Here is a 24,424-nt window from a genome sequence, read left to right as displayed (position 1 = left end):
TTTGTCTCTCCTTTCTCCTTTTCCTTAACTTTTCATTTTACTGGTATATATTTTCTCAAAATTAATTCAAATTCCACAAAGCCACGATGGCGAGTTCTCTTATCCTTACTAATCTTAACTATTGCAATCTCCTTCACTTTAGCTTTTGCAAATCTCAATTTGCTATTCCTTAATTCTGTACTAAAATGCTCAGTAAAACAATTGTGCTTGCAGCATCCTTCTTTTCTTCTTTTTTTCCCTCCTATTTGTTTTTTCCCCACAATTGCATAAAATGACCAGTCAATGCAAGACTCTTCCATGACCATTAACCTGGACATACGCATGCCTTCTTCTGCAGTGATGTCCTTAACTGCTCGTTTAGCACGGTTTTCAGCAACCACAAGTTGTTCTCTTTTTGCTTAAAGACAACACCACTAACGTACACAATCCACAACCAAACTTTATTAAATCTCTCTTCAAATTTCTGGTTCTCTGGTGACCACTGATGAGCCACTCAGGATTATCATAAACCCTGATTCAAATGCAACCACAGCCCCAGAAAGTCTATTGTGAACTGGTTACAGGAACAAGAAGTTCCCTTCCTACTCCAAGTCCTTCCATAAGGAAAGGATCTGCTATTAACCCTTGACAGAAACTGGATATAATTATTTGCTTATTTTCAGAAATAGGATTTAGAGAAAAGCTGATGAGAAAAATGAAGATCCAGCACCACCCACAATCACACCACCTTGCAAAGCTTTATTTTTATTTCATCCATAAAGCACACTGACAAGTAAAAATGTGTGCACGCTAGAAGAAGTAAGGGAGGAAACAGAAGAAAGAGTTTAGTTGTTGAAAGTTACGTCCGTGCCCATTGGGCACAGATTTCATTTCCATTTCAGTGCAGTTTCTCAAGCAAGGCTGACAGAAACCTTTACAGTAGTGAATCATGCTACTCCAGCAAGGCTGTGTGCCATGTCTCTGGGGACCTGTGGGATGGTGGGAAAAGGAAGAATTTCTCAGAATGAGGTTTGACCAAAAAAAAAAAAAAAAATATTAAAAGCAAGGGAGTAGCCCCAGCTCCCGGGAGTGAGGCTGAAAGTAACAAATATTACAGGGAGAAGAAGAGGCCCTTCTATCAAGGTCATTCTTACAGCCTTTTGAATACTGCTAAGGACTCTTCCAGAAATACCTAGCAGAAGCAGTTTATAATGTCTATATGGACTCATCTCCCTTCAAGTTATAATTTATATCCCAGGGGCTAAGGTCTGATTAGAAGGATTAAGAAAGAAAATAAAGAACAAACAGAAATTATTCTTTGTTCTCTTTGTGGTTTGTTTTAAATAGCATTACTTGCCAGTAACCTCACTGACAAGTATCAGTTGAATTACTGCATGTCAGACAGCAGCAGTTTTACCTATGGTACCAGCCCATCTCCTTTACATTGCTCATGCCAGCGGCTGCAGCAGAATTCAGCACAGAGAATCCAAACCAATTCTTCTCTCTCCTCCTACAGTTTTCAAGCTATACATCTGCTGTTGCTAAGTTCTTTTTTTTTGATGCTGGAAATCCAGTACAATTGACAAGTGCCTCCCATATATACATATGCTTCTTCTTATCACACTGATATGGTCTTAATCCTTTTTCCAGATGATACTGATGAAGAAACTAGTAGATAGAGATGAGGTGCTGAGAAAGCTGACCCTGTGATACAAACACAGTTCTATTTTTAAACTGGAGGTGGAAAAAATTATTTAAAGGACAACAGTAAAATAAATATTTGCATTTACGAGCCAACGCTAGTGCAATTGATGGTTCTCTTCTGATCTGGGCACAGTAGTCCATTTCTATGAAAATTTAACAAGTAGAGGTAAACATCTGCTTACATTCTTCTTAAAAAATCTCTAAGGTTCTAAATAAAATGGTGCAGAAAATGACATTAAGGAAATGTTTATCATATTCTGAATAAAAAGCTGTAATCTCTTCTAAATTCCACCTCCATTCAGATAAATCACTTTGAACTGCGCCTCAGCATTTGCAGTGCTCTTTCATTTCCAGGGAATTAAAAAATACATGAAAAAAGTTTTCCAACACATTCTCTTGCACTTCACTTCATACCAGCTCAGTGCTGGTACCAGGATCTGGCACAGAGCGATTTGGGCCGAGGTAAAATCAGCTAGAGGCAGCAATTTGCACAGCTATCAGCTGATTAAGCTTTGCAGGACACGCAAATGATATGTAGATATTCCATAGCAGCTAATCAAAACTAAAACTTGAGTAAGCAGCAAAAAGCTCATAATGAAGAAATACATTCCACCACAGGTGGCAGGAAATTGCAGCTTCTGATAACAAGTGTTACAGGGCTCAAGCAAAGAAAGAAAATTAATATAAGCACAAAGGAGAAGTAGTGATAGGAACCAAAAAAAAAAAAAAACCCTCCTCAAAGCACTCTCCAAAAATCTTTCACAAGAATCAAGGAAAAGCAATAAGTCATAAGCTCGCATTTCTGTAAGACCTTGCATGGAAACATACTCTTAAATATTTTTAAGCTTAAGTAGCTGGCTGCAGACCGTGTGTAGCTTGCATACATAAAAAGCAAAGCATCACTTCACTCAGTACTGAAGCACTGACATCTGCAGAGGAAGATTACTGAGAAATCTCAAACCAGGCCTAAGAATAAGTCACTTGGCCCACTGGAACACGCAGTGCCAAGAACGCGATTGAGAACCCTGAGGTATAAAGCGTGTACCTCAGGGTGCTGCAGAGGCTCGAGGAGCCCGACACAGGGAAGCATGGCCCTGCTGCCCACCCAGTCCTTCTGCTTTCTGCCACCTCGGGCAAAGAGACGTGGGAAGTGCAGTGGATTACACAAGCCTGCAAAAATTGGCCAGGTCCAAAAAGCCATTCAAGAATGACAGTAGTATTACTGGCTTTGATGAACTCTCCAGGGGAAAAATTGATAGGATTTCAATAGAAGATGATTAGATCAGACTGAAAGCAAGTTGAGAATTTTTCTACTTTGCACAAGTGAATGAAGTGAATGGAACTCTATCAGCCATGTATAATAGCAGGCAAAACACACACTTAAAATTTGAAGCAGATTAACAAGATACACCAGCAAATACACATTCTAATAATAACAAGAAATAAGTGAACTGTGGTTTTGTTTAAAAAGAGCTAAGCCTAACCTCAACCAGGAGCTAAACTTACGGGCTGACAAAGAGCACCAAAATCACTGAGGAGAAACTCCTGTGCCTTAAGAAAACCGGCTGGAGGTGCGAGGGGGCTGGATTCCTGTCTGTGGGATGCATTCACTTGGCAGTTTCTCCCTGAAAAAGGGAAATTTAACACAGGAATCAGTGAGAAAGCGGACGAATCGGCAAAGTAGGCTCAGGCAGGGTCATGAAAGGAAACATTCGCTCTGCTGTAAGATCAAAAGAATTAAAAAATGCAAAAAGGATTTTTACCTTCAGAAAGGCATTTACCCTGCCTTTAAGGAGTAAGTGTAGTATGTTATATGTGTCAAGCAGGATTTGGCACATAGCATTTGAAACAGTGAATAAAGACAAACGTTAACACATCTCCTTTGTGACATTTCGTTTCTACGTATTAGCATTTGAATTGTACTCAGCGCTCTGTGGTGTCACATTAAGGAAATACGTTTGAATGCTTTGTATAGAAGGGAAACGAGTACAAAGCATTAACCTGGGCTCTGAGAGCTCTAGAGAGAGACAGAAGTCAGTGGAAATCTAGTAATACAGTTAGAAAATCTGCAGATGAAAAAGTCTGCCAAGAAAAAAAAAAAATCTAAAGCAACAAATAGCAGACGTGAATTGCACTTTTTTATATATCGACGGTGTCTGTTAAATGACTGCAAGCCATTTCTCGGTATTAGCAACCACTGCTTCCAGGTCAGCACAGAACCCGGCCATCTGCAGCTCCTCTCCAGAGGACGCTGTGTTTACCCAGAGAAGGAAGATGTGTGGGTAAGTGACCCCAACCCCTGCAAGGTTTACTGAGCAGAAGCCCTGTGACAGAACTAGAAACTTTCTTCTACCTCTCACTGAATATAGTTATGTTGCAATTATCACTACAGACCTCTCAAAATAACAGATTTGAAATAAAGTGTTGATGGTATGATTATAAAATGTAATTGACTTAAAATAATAGGAAAAACATATTTAAAGGAGATCAGGTTTCCAGAGTTTGGGAGAGAGTTCAAATACATGCACACATAGTGGCATTTTTAATCTAGCTGTACAACAAAGTAAGATAACTGTGGAGGTGTTTGCAGATAAGAAACGCTCTACTTTTGCACATTCTGAATCAATGACACCACACAGGCATCTAAAAAAATGAAAGAAAATAGAATATATTCCTCTTCCGTTAAAAACACAGGATGTGCTCCCAGGAAAAGTAACACAGAAACAGATGGACGGGACTATCTGACATCAAACCTAAGAAACTAATTTTGTTGGCACATATATGATCACTAAGGGTGAGATGACGTACAATTTGTGTCCATCACAGCCATGCTGAATACAATAAAATAAGACTAGAAATAACATGTTTTGATGTTATTTTCCTCCAATGTAGATAGAATAAGTTACAAAAGCAAAAGATCATGATAATTTCTTGAACAGCCAAGGGTATCATTCACTTCTCCAGTGCCCATAGAGAGAAATGCAGGCGTGGCTGCAGCTGATGCTGAAGATGAAGCCATTTCTCCAGTTTCTTCATTCTCAATTATAACTGGCAGTTAATTTCTAATAAGTATAGAAACAACACAGCAGCCTAAAACATCTCCCTTAATGAACAATAAAACCGTATGTGATTTCATATTGGGAATATGTTTTCAGAGAGGACAACAGCAGCAATCACCTTTGTGACTTTAATGAAAAAGAAATAATCCTTAGGAATTTGTGGCCTCACCAGACAAAATCTCCCACACAAATTAGCACTGCCTTCCAGTCAAGGCTATTGGAATCTTCTACTGACACTTAGCACACCCATAACAGGTGCCACGTATACATTCATCAGTGGAAACAAACCTTTACGGAAATGCAATCTCAGTTCCAGCTATGAGGAAGTTTAACAATAGTCAAATCCAAGTATTGTTAGATTTAAACCCATTGGCTCTCCAAAAGTGTTATTTAAGAGGCTTAAGACAAAGCATTTGTTAGGAATATTTTTGGTCTTTTATTATTCTTAACTACAGAAGCACAATGCTTTGTGTGATTGTGCATGGCTGCTTGCCTTCCACAACATAATTGAAAACTATTGTATATAGTAATGTATAAATTGTTTGTAATATATACAATATAATATGTGTGCGCATAAAATATTGTAAAGAAAAACAAAATTGAAGGGCCTTTTTTTTTTTTTCCTAAAGAAATAAAGAAAATCCTCATGAGGAAGACCTAATTTAAGTATCTGACCAGCTAGGAAAGTTCCCCAGCTAGTAAATCTGTCTTATCTTTTTAGTCTGTTACAGACATTTTAATTATCTGACACTCAAGGATTGCAGATTATCTGTTTTACAAGTTTTCAAAAACAGTATAGCTTCAATCTCTAGGATTTTGAAAGACCAGCACAATATTTGGTCTGCACAGCTTACAGCACCCACTAAAATCCTTCATTGAATCCAACAGAAATGATGTCAGTAAAATGCAACGCTTAAAAGACCACGCTGACTGAATAACATTACAACTGCCATTGCATTATGACTGTATTTTCGCTCTGATTGTCAGTTAAAGAGCCCATCAATGAACATTTACATGTATGCGAGAACTACATATCCACACTACCATCCCAGCAGCAATTCAACTGGAAATTTGAGACGAATGAGTGAACCCTAAATAATTTGTATCCATATAAACATTACAATTTTGATTAAAGTTGTTCAAGTAACAGTTTGCATCATACTGCAATTCTTGTAAGTTTTGTCACAGAAGTTATTTTCAGCTTTTTTAATCTACAGTATAAAAGCAAATAAATAATCCATCTGAAGCTAGCTTTTATGCAGCACTTTGCAGCACTTATACAGATCTTAAGCACTATGCTATGGAAAACTTCCACAATCACTTATAGAAAACTTCAAAAGCCCCTTTTTTTCCATGCTGCTGTTATTCATGTCTTTGTGTTTTCATAAATCAAACTTTAAATCCCCTTCTGCACATCCCTTAGTGGAGGAAGTGCTCTGAAGACAGAGAAAGATACTCAGAACTACAGCAGGATAGCGAGACGCGGTATTCTAAGTTTCCTACATTTACGTATTAGAAAAAGAGCAAATGTGATCCTCTTTTTTTCTCCTTGCAACATGCTTATCAATCTCACTGCCACACTGGAAATATATTTACTGTAGTCATAAAGCAAATTTGTTCAGACATCTTGTAATCATCAACACTGAAATTCATCTTATATTTTGCTGTATAAAACTCTTATTTAGGAGTAAATGCTTATTATTTTTTCTTTAATCATTCTACTATTTCATAAGCCAAGAGTTCATTAAGTAGATAGCAAGTGCTATTTCCCTTTTCTAAGGGAAAATACTCAAATTATTATATTTTCCCTTCTTGGTTACAAAGCCTAGAAGTATTAATACTGCAGATTGTGTGCTTACAATACTACTTACAATACGTTTCAACCATTTATTCAATGGTTCAACAGAAAGTCAGACAGAATAAACACCTGCCTTCTCCTTTCACTCAGAAAATCATGGAACTTTTATCCATTGAGAGCAAGCTGGGCAACTTCATTTTAACGTGTTTATAAAGCTCATCTAACCCACACTACCTGACTTTCATTTATGTCTTCTACTGTTTGAATTATTGACTATGAGGCCAACACTTTACGTGTGTAATTTTCTTTTGCAGTTAAGAAGATGCATTTTTATAAAGAATGAAATTTTCAGTGTGGAAAAATATCGTCGAAATTAAGAGAGAAACCATCACTTAATACAAAGTCTTGGGGTGCTGGGAGAGAAATGGGGAGGAAACACAAGCTCTACTGGAGCTATCTTTTTGTAGGTGTCATTAAGTGGCACTGCAATCTCTGCACTTGCTTTACATTCCCAGCCTTGTGTTTCATTTCAGCAGCAGCCATTACATAATCCATCTTCAATGCAGTCAAGTGCTGCAATACATTTGTCACAGTCCCTAATCCCACACTTTACACAACTCAGTGTAAAGAGAAAGTAGATTGATCTTGCAAAATAAGGGAAGCTCTCCTTAGATGATCTGAAATCCTAAAGTAGCATTGTTACATGGAAGGAATCTCTGATAAGTACTACTGTAAAGCAAACAGAGCACTTCTACTTTCTTGGCCGGTGACATTAAGTTCAAAATCACAATCTTATTTATCAGTATGAGTTGAACTCTTCAGGAATTTTCTTTTTCAATTCTCTAGGCATTCTATTATGTTATAAGTTATTTTTGAATTTTTGGAGAAAGAAAAACTACGTACAGTACTGTCGTCTTCTAAAAATGCAAGAGTGCGTCACAAACTGGGTTCCGAGTAACAAAACCAGCTGGGTCTTCTTGAGTTGATCAATCAGCCTTGATTTCAAAACAGAAAAAAAGAGAAGAGGTAATTAGACTTGACAAACCTCAGAGAATTAAGCAAATTATTAGAACAAACAAGTGGACTGATCTGAAGGATACCCCAAATAGACAAACTAACTAAAGCAAATATCCAGTTTCATAAATAGTTACAGACATAACTCAGTAAAATAATATGATAAAAAAAAGTTCAGTGACCCACAGTCTACATGAAGAGCACAGAACAATGAGCCTCAGCCCCAACTATCTCTCAATCTTACCCAACTATCAGTGCTGTTGCCTTAGTCTCTTATACATAAATAAGCAGTACTTTTAGAGCACACAATCCTTCGAAGACTTTCAACTGGTTGTATTTTCATCATTTTCAAAAATCGATAGCATACTGAAAAAGCCAAGTCTGAACCTGCAGCACTTCAAGCTGCACAGCTGCTCCAGAACAGCTACCCTTTGAGATTAATAGTCAGCATTCACAGGGTGAACGCAGAACGTTAACCAGGAGGGTGAGGATAAAGGGCTGAAAGTGGGAAGGGAAGCTGAAAGCCAAGAAACAGATGAGAAGAAAAAGGTGAACAGCAAGAAAAACAGAAGTACTCGTCACATTAGCTTCAGTGTCTGCTGCTCTGCCCTGTATGTGAGAGGGGCAGGAAGAGAAAATGCAGAAGACATTTTTTTGTGTGTGGCGTGAGATGATACAGGGGAGCAGCTGCAGAGGATGACAGGCTGGCTGCAGGCTGCCAGTGCAGAGGAAACCCCATGCACATCTGACAGGGGCTGTCTGCGTATGTGTGAGATGTGAGAGCAGAAGAGGTGGGCAGCTGGCAGCAGAGGGGGGGGAGAGTCTGTTCTGTGCAGGACATAAGAACCTGGAAGTGCGTAGCTCAGAGACCTTTAAGTCTGTACGTTGAAATCATTTTGAATGAATGATATTCTGACATGCAAACAGACACTCAAGAAGGCGTATTAAGATCACAGACAGCATTCTGCAAGGAAGAGGTCCTGCTGGACACGAGCGTTCTGTATGCAAACATTTCAACAGCACACCATAAAGACAGGTTTAAAAACATTCCATTTGCAAACACTGGGTTGTTAATGCCCTTTGAACTCTTCACGGAACATCTTTTATTATCCACAAAGATCTCCTCACACAGCACCAGTAACACCACACCTGCTTCTCCTTGGATTAGCAGCACAGAGTGAGCTTCCCCACGGCTCTGCTCTTGTGTTTAGAGATCATTCATTTCACAGTCTTTACCTTAAGCCTATGTGAAGGTATAAACCATCCAAATATATTCAACATCCATACTGCTTCAATTTGCATGACTTATTTCAGGAATAACAACAGCTCTTATGTGTTCTAGGTAAGTTTTGTTTAAAATAGTTTTATCTGTGAATTTCAGGACACAGACACTATTATTTTTAAAACTATAGCTAATTTTAATTTGAAGATTAAGGTTCACAGTGTGCCAGGATGAGGTGTTCCAGAACCACAGAGAGTTTCTAGATTTTCTCTTCCCTTGTGTCTATGAAAATGAGAGTGGGATGGAAAACAGATATATTTAACGTAAAGACATTCAGAGACCTTATATGGCACTTGTCACTTAACATGGAGACAGTAATGAGGGAAGAAACCCCAAACTTCAGCCAATTTGGAATCTCACTGCACTTTTGAGATAAATATCTGTGTGCATATTTTAGTAATTTTTTAAGCTCCAAATAACTCCTTTGGTTTTGTGCACAATGAATTTTTCCAGTAAGTGCTTTGTCCTTTTCCTCAGCAAATTTTCAGAAACCACTTTGCCATTACATAACAAAGACGGAAAGAGCTGAAATGAAAGAACACATTGAATGTGCATGCTAAAATGCAAGAACTTAATTACAACCCAGATGTAAAAGTCTTTGCCTACCAAAGTATACAACTATTAGGACAGGTTTCTAGCCAAGCCCTTACTGCCAGAGTATACCACCAGGTGGCAAGATTGCAAAATAAAGATCCAAAAAACAACCAAACCATTCCGGTAATGCACTTTAGTGCTGTTCCAAGGACCCCTGGCTGGGGAACAAATGTTTTTGAGGACTTGGCTAAGTGCTTAAAGCCTCCTTGCACGGCCCATAAGACAAAGTGTTCTAGCATTCCTTCTTCACACTTTGTGTAGCCAATTTACTTACAATTACGTTAGTTAAATTCAACACAGAATTCCTATTAGATGAAATAGGGAATTGTGACCAACAGCTGTTCTTCTGTAGGGAGCTTCATCTTTTGACCATTTTCCTCTTGTTTTTACTGTCCCCGAGACTGATTCTACCTTTCTGAAAGGGCGTAAAATCTTTTGTGACTGCACAGATCTCTACAGTTACATGAAAATAACTCAAAGACACATAATAAAATTATTTTGCAATAGGAAAAAAAATGACATGAAATACATCTCTAATCAGCGGAATTGTTCTTCCTATCATATTTTCATTCCTTATGTTATACCCTAATTACCTATAAACCAAGAGATACAATAGCTACTTTTAAGATCTACCATCACAAGAGTGTGTGTTGTACATAGATGAGCTCTAATCATCTTAATTTTACAAACAGTACATATTACTTTGTCATTTTAATCCAAACTTTAGGAAAATGTAAGGTCTGAGAAACTGCTCAGAGATTTGTTCTGTAATGCCCCAGACCACAAAGGGCACAAGGTGAGCACACAACCCAGCATTATATATTTTCTACACAAACATTTATACGCACATAAACAAATAAAAGGAAATTATTTTGGTAGTGCTTGATCTGCCTTGCAATTAAGCAGATAACCAAGTTGCACAGCTAAACAAGATGATGAATTCCTCCAGCTGACCCTAAGATACACAAGAAAATGATTCCAGAACTATTTTAGGCGTCTTTTTTCCTTCCATTTGTAGTGTGGCATCTGCTTAATAATATACAGCTACACTTCACAACTGTTTAAAATATTGTCATTATCCCTTGAGCTATAAGAAATTACGTAGGTGTAAAATAATCAGAATGTCAAGTACATTGAATGTCAAGCATAAATAAGAACCAAAATTGGAATCTCTCAAAGATGCTAGCACTCCCACAGTAAGGGAAAAAGTGTTAACTTCCATAACTACCACCATGTGGGACTTGTGTTATTTTACAAAACAGAATTATTTGCCCTAATGACATGTAATAACTTGAACATTGATTTGATATTAGAAAATATGAGTAAATATTATTTCAGTCAACAGGAAAACTTCCTGCACCAAAATAGAATTTTATCTGGAACTCTTCAATTCAGACAATTTGGGATATTGTTACAAAAAAAACACTGGAGGGGAAAAACAGAGGGATGAGTAATACATGAGCCTGTATTACATGGGAGGGCACCAAAAATATAAACGGTAAAATAAACTGCCAAGTTATAAAATGTTTCTTCACTCATCAGAAAGAAATAGCCCACCACCAAACTTGTTCAACCCACTTTTAATTCTGGAATCCAATTACATGAAGAACTAAAAAAATAATAAATAAATAAATAAATAAATCAAGCAGTGTTTCCCCAGTTCTGTACATTAACAAATCATTTTCAAATGGAGCTAAATAAAATCTAAGATGGGCTGGAAACTCTTTCAAGAAGGGATTTTGTTTGAACTAAGTTCATGCCCTACACTAGCAAAGCACAGTCGCAACCGCAACTTAGGCTTCTGAGTCAGAATTCAAGCATTTCAGAATGTATCCAACCACACTGCACATTATCCTGTGATTACATGGCAACACCTATTACTAGCTGCTCAAGGAAAAGTCAAGCCAACAGTCTCACAAATAACAAACTGCTGCTCTAACATTCACATTTCCTTCCACATTACCTATTTAATTTCCTGTATGAAGCACAAGACCAAAGTAGCCTTGCAAAATATTCAATGCCTAAGAATGGCTCTGCATAGAAGGTTTCAATTGAGAAACTCCCTGAACACTCCGTGGTGTAGGATGAGCCACGATCCCATTGCTGAGGTACTTAGATACTCATGTGGAGGAGATTCATACTCTTGGACAGAAGCAGAATGGAAACTTTTCTAAACTCTGCTTATCCCAACTCTACTCCTCTTCTTTAAGCCATGGGGACTCTCTTCTGGGAAAAGCAATAACACAATCAATTGATTGATAAATGGATTGAGAAATATTGGACTCACCAATATTGGATATCACCAAATCACTCTGTCTCAGCCACATGAAGCTGTCAGCTAGCAATAATAATGAAATGGACTCTGATTTGATTTGCAGTCATCAAGAATCAAGGTTAAAATACCTTCCTGTAACTGTGTCCTAGCTGCACACACAGTTAAATCTGCAGTGGAATTGAAATAAGTTCTTCTCTGTTGTAAGAAAACGTGTAACATTCCATGTCTCTAACAGCGTGTTTTTTTATATTTCAGGTTTTCTAGATTATAAGAGAAAACTCAAGCTCATGAACCTATGCCATTCTACAATCAATTTATAGAATTAGAGCAACAAGTATTTGCTACCATCGATTAAGAAATAAAGGCTCTGTTGACTGCTAGCACTGTTATTTCTTTTCTTTCAATAGCACTGTGATTGCCATTCCAACTTAAATCTATGCTTTAATACACAATGAAAAAGAAAGTACAAGGTATAAGGGTATTTATAATAGCAGTTAACCCTAAAGCATTTTATTTTGTTCTTAGACTACTATATGGAAATTGCATATAAATACAGGGGAAAAAAAATATATATATATATAGTGTGTGTGTGTAAAATTAGCCACTACTATACAGCTGAGCACCTACTCTTGAGGTCTTCAGAAAAAAAAACATTTTACCTTCCAAGAGAGTACTGTGAACAAATCCCAGGCTCAGATAATTTAGGTATACATTCATATTAAAAAAAAAATATATATATATATACACAAAATCCTCTTCCAGTGTTCAAAAACTCTCTCCATTGCAACTACTCTATTAAAAGCAATCTTACTGAGAGTACATATACCTGATTTATTTCAGGAAACTAACCAAAAATAACAAGAGTGCCACCTATCCTTCCTTATGAATATTAGAACTTGCCATGCAGTGACCTTGCTGTAAAAATCCAGCAACAGAAAACCTGACAGTTAAGAATGTATGTATCTCTGCATCTGGCTAAAAACGTGTTTAAAGAGCAAAAAGGAAAGGAGTATGTTGTATGTAAAAGCAGGATGAAAAACAAATGGAAGAGGACGATTTGGAAAACGAATAAACAGATCTGTTTAGCTATCAAGAACATAAAATCCACAAGATGAAAACTAAAGATATTTTAAAGCTTCCAGCTGCAGTTTGGGCTTTACTAAAATTCTATTTGAATATATGTAGGTTTGCACGTAACACAGAATCAGCAAGCTTAATCTAAAACAAGCTGCTGTACACAAACAGCAACTGCCAGACAAGACTGGGGCAGTGGAGCAGGGTGGACAGGGGCTTGTTTTCATTTGTATGAGATTATAGGAGTTATCTGAGTAATTCAGGCTGGTAACCCTGACCCTGAGAGGAAAATGAGTACAAGTCCTTAAAAGCATGAAATAAACAAATAGATAAACACCTTATACTAGGGAGGAAAGTGAGTTTCCTTTTTCTGCAAAAACAAGTCATGCTTCACATTCTGCTAGGGGAAAAGAACACAAATGAGGGAGTTTTGTTTGGATCTGTGCATTTGAAACTATTAATTTCCAGTAAATACCTGTAGGATTTTGAAAATGTCTTTCTCAGAAAGATCTGTAAGAAATCTAAGGCACTTGGAGAAATAAAGAAAGGCTTTGCTTTCAGGAGAATATGGTCAGCAGATGGAAAGCAGAGTAGGCACAAGTGAGGTTGTCCCTCTGCAGCAGATCCTGGGCAGCCACGCCGTGCCCCAGGGATCACATGTTCACAGGGAAAAGGAGCAGACAGCCACAAGGCAAAGCCAAGGGCAAACAAAAAGCCTATGCTCAAATGAGAAAGGAAGCACCATGAAAAAATGCAAAAAGACTCAAGCATTCTGCATGCAAAGAATTATTCCCTCCTTCCAAAACAGACAAAAACCAAGCAATGCTGTGCTAAAGGCATCTTACACAGCAGTCACTGCAGCCTGTGGGCTGTTTGAAGTGTCTCCCAAGAAGCAATACTTCTGTCAAGTGGGCAGCCACTGACAGCCCAGAACTCACACTGAGCTTCCATGGCAAAGGTGTGCCACCAGGCACCAGGGAGCACTGCTCCCTGAGCACATCTTCAACAGAAGGGATAAATAAAATGCAATGACAAGATGAGAGTTACTGGAGATTCCTTCAAACCTGTCAGAATCTGTCACAATATTAAAACCACCGTTCCCCAGAGTACAACCTTGTAAAGCAATTGTTTTACTTTATTTAAAAAGGTAGGAGGTGGTCCAAATCGCTCTGCAACCTCTCCAATGGGTAAATAGAAATATTAGTAGATATCAAGCTTTACAGAAGATGATCTGCAGGAATAGTGCCATAGACAGATCCATAAAGAAAATAGAGAATGATCATTAATCCACGGGGTGAGTTTTGCTCTTGTGTTCTGTACCACATCAGCAAAGTCCTAAAGTATAATTACAGCTCTGTACAATCAGAGCATGTGTAGTATTTTAGTCTCATTCAATTCTATTTGGAATCACATCCAAGATATTCTAAACTGTGCTCCAGTTACTGTATTAAAATCTGCTGTATTTTCTTCTGAGAAGTTTCAGAAGGATGCTATTAATAAGTATTGAAATAAATACAAAAAGGGCAGAAAAGCAGAAGCGTGGCAAATATTTCCCATTAACATGTGCATATGGTTTCTCTCAAAACAAATTTGCTTGCAAAAAATATATGTTTATGTAATATTAACTTGTTATATTACCAAACTGACTGTAAGATTGCAGTAGGGCCACTTTGATTCAGGCACTGTAAAATTTTAAGCTGGAAGGAATAGTGTTTAAATCCATATGGAAATAACGTCTGTAAAATTCAGAAGGGGAAAAAAAAATGTTTATTCATAGGGGGAAAAAAAAGTGTAGAATGTCAAGCCCAAAGCAAAAGCAGGGAGCCTGGGATCCAGCCTTCCCCTCATGCAAGGATTTTTTTTAAGACTTATTAATGATTTCCACTACTGTTCAAAGTTACTAAACCTGCTGTGCTGAGTTTCCATTTTTGGCCCTCACTTAATGTCTTATGCACGTTTAGAAGGGCACACCTTGGCTTTTTCCCTTGTCCGCTATGCACAAATATAAGCACCTGCATGACTGAAGCATAGCACAGGATGAAAAAAAAAAAGAAGAAAAAAAACCACATACACAAGGAAAGAAACTTCAAACCTATTAGCTGTAAAAAATCAGAACTTCAGCAATTTAGCAGGTGTGCCAATTGTTACTCACTTGGTAATGCTGGTGCCTGGGTGGGCCTGCTATTACAGCCCTGTCCTCAGGAGTATCTGCATTATGGCTGTAAAGTTATGTCCAGTTTGCACAGGTCTTAGCATAACAAAATTGCATGAAGAATTTAAGTGGCTTAAGAATCCCTATGAGGCAGCAGGGGCCAGATGTCCAAAAGAGGTCATTTAGTCAGCTACGTTACTGTAAATACTACCAAAGTACTGTTTGAGTGGCTGGCTGCAACAGTATTTTTAAGCAACCTTTTAAATCCAACTTCATGCCTGTATGAAATAAACAACACCAGTAGAGAAATCTGTTGTAAACGGCTTTTTTTTTCTCTTGGCATTTACTTGCTTTGGAACTTCAATTAGCCTTCATGCTTGGTGCGACTGAAGCAGAACTGATACGTGACAGTGCTACGAATATTGCAGCGTAGGAACGTTAGCAGCAGATACATACATACACGTTAAGGCAGTCCAAGCTATGGAAAGTTAACATCAGTTCCCCCACGAACAGAGCAAGGCTGGCTAATTGCACTTCCCATCCCCAGGCAGCAGCCGGCAGTAGGTCTCTAAGCGCTCCGCCAGTGCAAGGCAGGAGCAAGCTGCCACGGGGCACAAGGCAGGGCTGCCGCAGGAGGGTAGGCAGCGCTCACAGCCGCTCCTGCTGAGCCCTCAGCCTGCCCCATGTGGCACGGAAGGTGCAGACATCGGGGGAAGCTCACCAGAGCTCAAAGGCAACTCCTCTCACTGACATGTAACGTGTAACACCTGTGAGACCGCGGAGGGACTCATACTGGAACGCCAGCATTCCTTTCTATCAACTCTGCTGTGGGGTTTTGCAGGAACCAAGGAAAGAAAGAGTGGGAAAATTAGACACAGTTCAATAGACGAATGCGTTCTGCAGCTGCAATCAGAAGAGGCGCAATGCACACCTACACTTCTCAGGTTGGAGTGACAGGAGTCTTTTGTCAGGCAAGGATCCTGCATATTTAAAGAACAGTAAAAGATGAAACATGGGGAGGAATAGCAAATGCATGAAGCTCCATAGCAAACATTCAGTGGTGGAAGAAAGGCAAGTCCATTCAGCACAAGTAAACATAATTGCAAGGTTATTTTCAGAGATCAAAATAATAATATGAAATTAACATCACTACTTTGTATGGTGGGAAACAGGTGAGGCAAGTTAATCAGAAGCTCCACACATACAATTGTTTCCAAAATCCCCGCAGCCCATCCCTCTACCTGGTGCTGTGCTGGGAAAGGGCAGCAGTATTTTGCAGCACCATCATTCCTACAGCTAACCAATGTAGTGGTCTGTTGCTAATTGCAGTTCTGATATATATACACACACACATACATACACACATATATACACACATAACTCTTTACAGTGTGAATGTCTAACGTTAAATGTTCACTGCTGGCTTTTGATTTGAAAATAACTAATGCAGAACTCATCCTTATCCACCCCAAAAGAATAGCACTAGAGCAACTGTAGAAGCATGCTAGACTCCCCCTTGATCCATAAGAACAAATAGGCACTGAGTTCAAAGCTGCAAGTCTTCCTCAACTGAACTCAAGATAATTACAAAGAACATTTCCAGGAGAGGATTTTTTCACGTCCCTGAAATTCACATCCCTGAGCCTCTAGAAAGGAATTGGGGGAGTAAATCCCCCACACTGTAAGGGCAGAGAAGTTTGAAACCGCCTCATGAAACTGAATGTGTACAAGTCTATAGAGCCAGATGACACGCAACCCAGTGCCCTAAAGGATTTGGCTGATGTGGTTGCTGAGCCGCCCTCCATTGTATTTGAAAAATGGTGGCTGTTGGGTGAAGTCCCCAAGGACTGGAGAAAAGGAAACATCACTCCAATTTACCACACCAATTTACAAGAAAGGGAGGAAGGAGGACCTGGGAACTACAGGCTGGTGAGCCTCACCTCTGTGCCTGGGAAGATCATGGAATAGATCCACCTAGAAGACACGTTAAGGTACATGAGGGATGAGCAAGTGACCTGAGACAGCCAGCATGGCTTCATCAAGGGGAGGTTATGCCTGACCAATCTGGTGGCCTTCTGCGATGGAGCGACAACATTGGTAGACAAAGTGAAAGTGACCAATATTATCTAGCTGGACTTGTGCAAGGCCTTTGGCATGGTCCCCCACCACATCCTTTTCTCTAAATTGGAGAGATACAGATTTGAGGGGCAGACTATTTAATGGATAAGAAATTGGTCGGAAGCCCGTGGACTGAGGGGTTGTGGAGTACTGCATCTAGGTCCGGGGCCCCCAGTACAAGAAAGATGTGGAGCCTTTGGAGAGGGTCCAGCAGAGGGCCACAAAGATGATCAGAGGCCTGGAGTACTTCCCCTACAAAGACAGGCTGAGGGAGCTGGGCTTGTTCATCCTGGAGAAGAGAAGGCTGCGAGGAGACCTCATTACAGCCTTTCAGTATTTAAAGGGAGATTATAAACAGGAGGGCAATCAACTTTTTCCAAGTGTAGACAGTGATAGGGCAAAGGGGAATGGTTTTAAGCTCAAGAAGGGAAGGTTTAGCTTGAGTGTCAGTGTTCTTCACAGAGAGAGTGCTGATGTGCTGGAACAGGCTGCCCAGAGAGGCTATGGGTGCTCCATGCCTGGAGATGTTCAAGGACAGATTGGATGGGGCCCTGGGCAACCTGCCCTAGTACCAGATCTGGAGGTTGGTGGCTGAGCCTGTGGTTGGAACTTGACAATCTTTAGTGTCCCTTCTTACCCAAGCCATTCTACAATTCTAGGAGAGCCTGTACTGCCTTGCTGCGTTGTAAGGGTGGTGGAAAGCATCACCCCAGCACTGCAGCAGCCCCAGCAGCACATATGCAAAGAGTCGCCCCAACTCTCAGCTCCTTCCCATGGTCTGGCAATGGTCACTACAGTCACAGCGGTCCTCAAGGCTTTTTGTTCTCATCCACGTGTAACGCCGTATGTTTTGGATTCCACACCAGAAGTCATCTTAGAAAAACATGATATCCAGGTAATTTTAAAAGTTTTCTGCAAAGTTTCATTCTGTCCAAGACAGCTTTCTTAGGCTCCTGCATCTACGCAGCCATTCCCATCTGCTCAGCAAGAGGCACCTCTTCAATCTTTCTTCCTCAGACTACTCAAAGACACCAGCACAACAAACCCCTTTCAGCAAGCTGCTGCAGATTGCTGAAGGACAGCCTTACATAAAGCTCATCAGTTTGACCTGGCTATTTAATCACCAATAATAACTTATGCATCTCATGCGAAACTCCATCCTATTCCCTACTCAGAACTATTGATCTTCTAAACAGCACTCCTAAGCCAAAATGAATCACTCAAAAATACCCAGTTCATTTATTTCCAATTACTTTAACCTGGCTCAGAAGAAGATAGGCAAATTGTATTGGCCTCTAACACAAAGATTTTGTTCCAGATTTCTAGTACATGAAAGAGTCTTTATTCAAGTCTCCATACAAGTAATCATACTTGTATATACTCTTCCTTTGAAATTAGAACCTAAAAACAAAAACACAAAAAAGGCAGCTTGCTTATTCCTGCAAGATTTCTTTATCTGTTTAACTCCTCAAGGGTTTGCTATAACAGAAGCAAAGAAACCTAATACTATAGCAAAATTAAAAAACAACACTCTTGACCTTGCTATAGGAAGGAAAAAAAAAAAAAAGAAAAGAAAACATCCAAGGCCTGCCAATAAGAAAAATTTTCGTTGGTAACCACTCAAAGCTACAGCCCCTATCCCCCATCTCCCGTACTCCCCACCTGGTGCAGTCAGGCACTGTGCACCTCCTGGCCCTTGCTATCTTTACAAAGGCAACATGAAGGGCTGCCAGGTTGGCAAGCACTCCCCTATGCCTGAAAAAGCACAACCCAGCTCCACCCAGCTGCTGGTGCTCCATGCCTTAACACTGTGCTGCACGCAGTAGTAGCAGCATTTGAGGAGCAGACATGAGGACCCCCAAAACTATCAGTTCAAGTTTTCCTTCTCAAGCTGACACATGAAAAATATTCACTTGCTACAGCAATGCCAGTCACAAGCAGTTCGCCATTTCTTTCCTTTACTTCCAACTCCCTGGGAAACAGCAGCACTTCCACCAGCTTTCTGGACATCACCTACTATGCTGATCATCACAGCAGAGCTGCAGTACAAGGGAAAAATGCTAGGCAGCCTGGGATAGCACACTGCGCCTACCTGCTTTACTTAACATTCTTATTGCTGTGAAACTGCAGGTGTCTATCAAGTCTCTCACAAGTAAATCCAAAAACAGTTCAAGGTCTTGATCTTAATAGTTTCAGCAACCCCTTTTCGTTGCAGAGTGAGTTTAATCTGCAGCGCCACACTGAGATTTCCATGAGAAGGATGTAGATTTGGGAGGAAAATATAGGAAGGACATGAATTAAGTTTGCTGAAGGGACACAGACACAAAGCAACTACTTGAAAAGATGCCATCTCCAGGAAGCTCCCATCCTCTTCAAGAATATCTCAGCACCAAAAGTGGAAGTGGAAATGAAGTTTTGTTCACTGGCAATCTCCTCCCACCATCTACTACTGTCCCTAACTCCTCACTGATAGCAATGTTTTGACCCCGAAAAGACTCATCTCGTGTAAGAGTGAAAGCCAGAAACATAAATAACTCTTTGTAACTGACAGATAGAGATGCACTGCAGTCTAAACATAAATAAAAGACAGCTATAGATGCAGCCCAAGGCATCATGTCTGTTATGTGAATACCACCAAAGTGCAGATAACTCTGGAAGAAATGACAAACACATAAGAGGAAGGTTAGGCAAAAAACATGCAACTCCCTGGTTTTCAACAAAATGATTATTTCTAGACTACATACAATGTATCACTGCTTTCATAGTTAAAGATGAAAACAGGCCTATTACAAACAGTTTGTTCCTCATTCAGTTAGAGCAATTAGGCAATCTAGTACTGGATGGCACTGCTGCAACACAAGCAACCAAGGACTCGTTTTGTTGTATGGAAGAGCTAACAGACGTCACTGCTTATATTCTGATTAGCAAAATGAATTGCTAATAGCCCTGTATTGTCAGTTCCGACCGTTTAGAACCACGCGTCATCCTCTGTCCTAATCCTAATATTCACCAAAATATCTTAAAACAACCCAATTATTAATCAGAAGAATATCTTAAAATCATTAAACTAATGTAATGCAAAGATTAGATTTTAATTTCCTCCTAATTTTTAATCATCAAGGTCTCAGAGCATGACTTCAAACAACAGTATACGTTACTTATTTAAAAACAAAATAAAACTGCTTAGTGTTCATTACATGTCTTGAATAACAAAAAGAAAAATGAGGAAGAGAGAGGAGGACAAAGAAAGAGGAGGAGGGAAAAAAGGGAAAAAACTTCAATTGCTTATCAGAAAATTCACTAATTTCCCAAACACCTGAAAATGCATATGTTTATTGGAAGTGATATGGAAAACCTAATCTTAATTGAAAATAATAGGTAAATGTTTTCTTTGCATTTTTCTTAAGAAAGTTTGGACAACTCTGCACTTGTATTGAATCTAAATATAACTGCAATACATCATGCAAGATAACTCTCATAAGAGAGATGACATATCAGTAGCAACCAGACCCTGATGTGGATTAGAATAATGGGAAAGATAGAGGATGAAGAAAATCAAGCTCTCTTCTGCATAGCATTTTTCATGCACACTGTACATCAACACAATCAAACAACACAGTCACCTTGTTGAATAATGAATAACAAAATGAAAAGAAAATTAAGGAACAGTAAGCAAGGGAGAAAAGATTCAAGCTGACATTTCCAACGAGAGGAAGTCACCAAGAGGTTCACAGTGACTGCTCCAGATGGCAGGAGCTATTTTGGCCAGACTACCTGGCTCGGACGGGAGCTTCAGTTAGGTAAACAGAAGGGGGCAGGAAGAAGGAAAGGAACAAAGGAAAATAACAGTAACTGAAAATGGAATTTTTACCCTGCAGCCCTCCGAAGTCAGAACCTTGTCAATAACAAAGGTACAAAATAAAACTGTGACTCCCAACAAAAAGGAAACCAATTAACACTGAAAATTACGGACATAAAAATTCCTTTTAGCTAATGTATAAATTAATTATCTCTCCCATGCCTGGCTTTCCATAAACATAATTAAATTGACAACGTTTCTGAGCAAATCTTACATGTGCTTTGGGCAACATAAAGCATCTTACCACCTAATTGTTTGTGTTCTTCATCTGTACTTTCACTGCCAACCTCCCTTACAGTACTGGGAAGAAAAGTTCTTTATATTTACTTATCTATTTATTGTTTGTTTGCCTCAGGGTGCAATGCATATTCTAGCTGTCAAAAGTGATTTCCCTTCTCACTGAGCAAATATTCTTAACACTGATTTTCTTCTTTATTTACTACTGTTAGACAATGATTATACAGTTACAGATAATGGAAGAGCAGGCAGGTCGGAGTGCATCAGATTTATCTCCAGGCAGGAATCCTAGTTTTATGAAATATAAAAATACTCTTTATGTAAACACAACTCGGGGTTTCTGTGAGTTGGCTTTGGGACACAGGTGACAAAATTACAACTGAAGAAAAGCATAATAGTAAACAATAAGAACTTTATGTGACCACAAACCTGTACGGTTCGTGAAGATAACAGTCTGAGGACTGTTTTAAATAGTATTGCAGAGTATTAGTTAAGAATCTGAAATTGGATTATTTCTTATGTCCTGATACTTCCTGAAACAATTTGTATTCTATTGCAGAGGATTTAATGTGAGAAATAGAATACAAAATGAAAAACAGGCCCAGAAATGATCTCAAGTACATTTTGTATAAGCAGTCGTTATCTGAAAGGCACATGAGGCAAAATGCAGCTATGGAAAGAAACACATGGCTAAGGAAACCATCAGAAGCAGGTATGCTGCTCCAGAGACTGAGTCAGTTTCAGCATTTTCAGCATGCCTACTTCTCCCAACATTCTAATTTAGGTGCTGCAATTGTACAGACTCCAGGGGTCTCAAGAACAGCCCACTCCTTTGACCTTGCCTTCTGCAGCCCAGACACAGAACGGCACAGACACTCATTACAGAAAGGGTAAAAGCCCTGAGTAGCTCCTGTCAGAGCAGCTGATGTAGCACTAAAGAAAGTCTTCTGGTTAGTAGACGGATGGTGGCATAAAAATTTCTGCATATTACAGATAGTAGGGAAGCCAGAACTAAGAGACAGTATAATAGTCTTTAATTATCTGAACGGGTAAACAAGGCAAGGACTGCTGTAGAAGAAGCAATGCTGGATCTAACAGCACACCTTTACATGCACCCAAGTCAAGCAGAGGCACTTTTTCACTGAGGAATTTACAGACTGCTGGCTTTCAGCTGAACTTAGGCTCCTAATTGCTGGATACCTAAAGGAATTTATGCCCAGATAAGCACCGATTAAAACTTCAAAAAATTCTTCGCTTTCTTATTCTAACCACTAGGTATCAGCAAAGGGATTTAACATTCTCAGCTGAACTACATTACTCTGCTTGTCACATTGCAGGGCCTGACTGCACAAAAACCTGAACCTTGATACATTCTACAGATGTTAAGTATACATTAATGTTAATCAAGATAGCCACTTATAAAATGGCCAAAGCTTCTATGAAAATACAACAATATTTAGCAGTTGTTAAACAGCATAGAGTTAAAATTCAAGCAAGCTCTGATCCCAAAAGGAACTAAGTCCCCTACCAAAACTGAACAGAAAATTCAGAAAGATGTCTCAGGCAGTGCCTTACCAGCACAAAGCAATAAACTAGAAAATGGAAAACAAAGAATTGGGATAGTGTAACAAAGAAAAGATGGAACAATGCAGAAAAAAAATCAAGGAATAGGCAGAGTGTTGAATTTGAACGCAAAGTACCCTCTATGTCATGCAATTTGGAAAATGTATGGGATGTTGGAAGATATCAATGTGTAGAAAATTGAAGTTTTGATTAAGATGTAAAGGAAATGCAGGTAAATACGTTTCTGTCATTAATGACGTAGTGGAATGCAACAGGAAACAGAAAAACACCAGGAAGTTTCCAACTACATAGGAAGGAATTGAAGAATGGACAATATAAAGGTATTGGCAATATATCAGGAATATGAACAAAAAATACGGCTCTGTTCCTTTAAGAACAGAAAAATAAGGAATCCATAAATACAAGCCTCAGCTCTGTTTTTTTCATTTTTCATACTTCAAACAATTTTAAATACAAAAACAAATCTCATCAGTTTTGTTTAAAGTTACTCAACATCTCTTAAATAAATGAAGAACATAAAGGTTTCACAGTTTAGCCTTTTATGACAATTAGCAAATATTTTCTTCTATTGCTATTGAAAAGCATAACTGGACACTATAAAATTAAGAAAAGTTGCAGCCCGGTAGCTAAAAATAACTCTGAGTTAATTAAATCAAAATCTGTATACAGAACAAGGTTTTGCAACTAAAGGCCAGTCCATACTCTACAGAATATGCATAGAAAAGCAAAGAAGTCTGGAATGATAGAAGAAACACAGGTTATTAAAAAAAAAAAAAAGCTTAGTTTTCAAGGCAAGAATAATCACAAGTTAAACTCCACACATTGTCAAGAAAATTATAAAACTGTTAGGAAAGCTATAGACCTTTCACTGTTCTAGCTCCTCAGGATACCAATTACTCCATTCTACTGCAACAGATTAATAAATAAATTCAAATAAATTAAGTACGTTGAAAAAATACGTTGAAAACTCAGCCAGAGAAAAATGCTAGTAATGACAAACAAACGAGAAGAAACTTTTCTTAAGGAACTATGAATTAGAAACGTAGAGTGTTTGTACAACCAGAAGCAGGAAGAAATCAAGCAAAACCCTTTCTAGTAGCTGAGATAATTAAGCCTTGCTTGCATCACTGCTGTCTGATAAAAAGCAAGCTTAAAACACAGCCTCCTTTACAAATTAGTGACTTTTCATAAGGTCTTATTCCCAAGCAGGTTTTTGGTATCGAACAGGGAACAGCGCTTCCTCTTGAGGACGTATTCCTCTCCTTTGGCCCCATCATCCATTTTCACTGCTGGCAGGAACTCCATGTTTTTGTGCCTCTCTCTACCTGCCTGCCAAATAAACTAAAACCGTCCAAAGGAGTCAAGAATTACTGAAGTGCAGGGAAAGAGAGGATGAATACAAAGTCACACAGATTTCATTTGAATGTCTCTGAGGGGAACAGCTGCCAAACCTTTGCAGCTCCTCCTTACTCATTTCATCTTTTCCCTCTGCCTACCCCAGTTATAAGCACAGACTAAGCTAGGAAAGCAATCTAGGTTTCAGGAATGAATCACTTCTCAACATTTCTCTTTGTGGGATTCTGTTCCCTTTGGAAACTCAGCAAGAAATCATACATATGCAACAGAAATCTTAATGAACTGGATTTGTTATAAGCCCAGAAAACTCAATTAAAACAATCTCTTCTTTTTATCTAC

At 38.9% G+C, this 24,424-nt stretch overlaps 1 protein-coding gene across 7 annotated transcripts in view; it reads right to left on the bottom strand.

Annotated features, from left to right (window-relative positions):
- Positions 1–24,424, bottom strand: part of ATP2B2 (ATPase plasma membrane Ca2+ transporting 2) — a 363,788-nt gene that overhangs the window by 249,948 nt on the left and 89,416 nt on the right. For all 7 annotated transcript variants that reach the window (XM_010718404.3, XM_019620005.2, XM_010718405.3 and 4 more), the window contains exon 3: positions 7,444–7,535. The gene's annotated coding sequence lies outside the window, so the exon portion shown is untranslated. The remainder of the gene's footprint in view (positions 1–7,443; positions 7,536–24,424) is intronic.

Source organism: Meleagris gallopavo, chromosome 14 (assembly GCF_000146605.3).
Source record: "Meleagris gallopavo isolate NT-WF06-2002-E0010 breed Aviagen turkey brand Nicholas breeding stock chromosome 14, Turkey_5.1, whole genome shotgun sequence".
NCBI classification, from domain to species: domain Eukaryota; kingdom Metazoa; phylum Chordata; class Aves; order Galliformes; family Phasianidae; genus Meleagris; species Meleagris gallopavo.
This window is presented reverse-complemented; position numbering and strand designations above follow the sequence as displayed.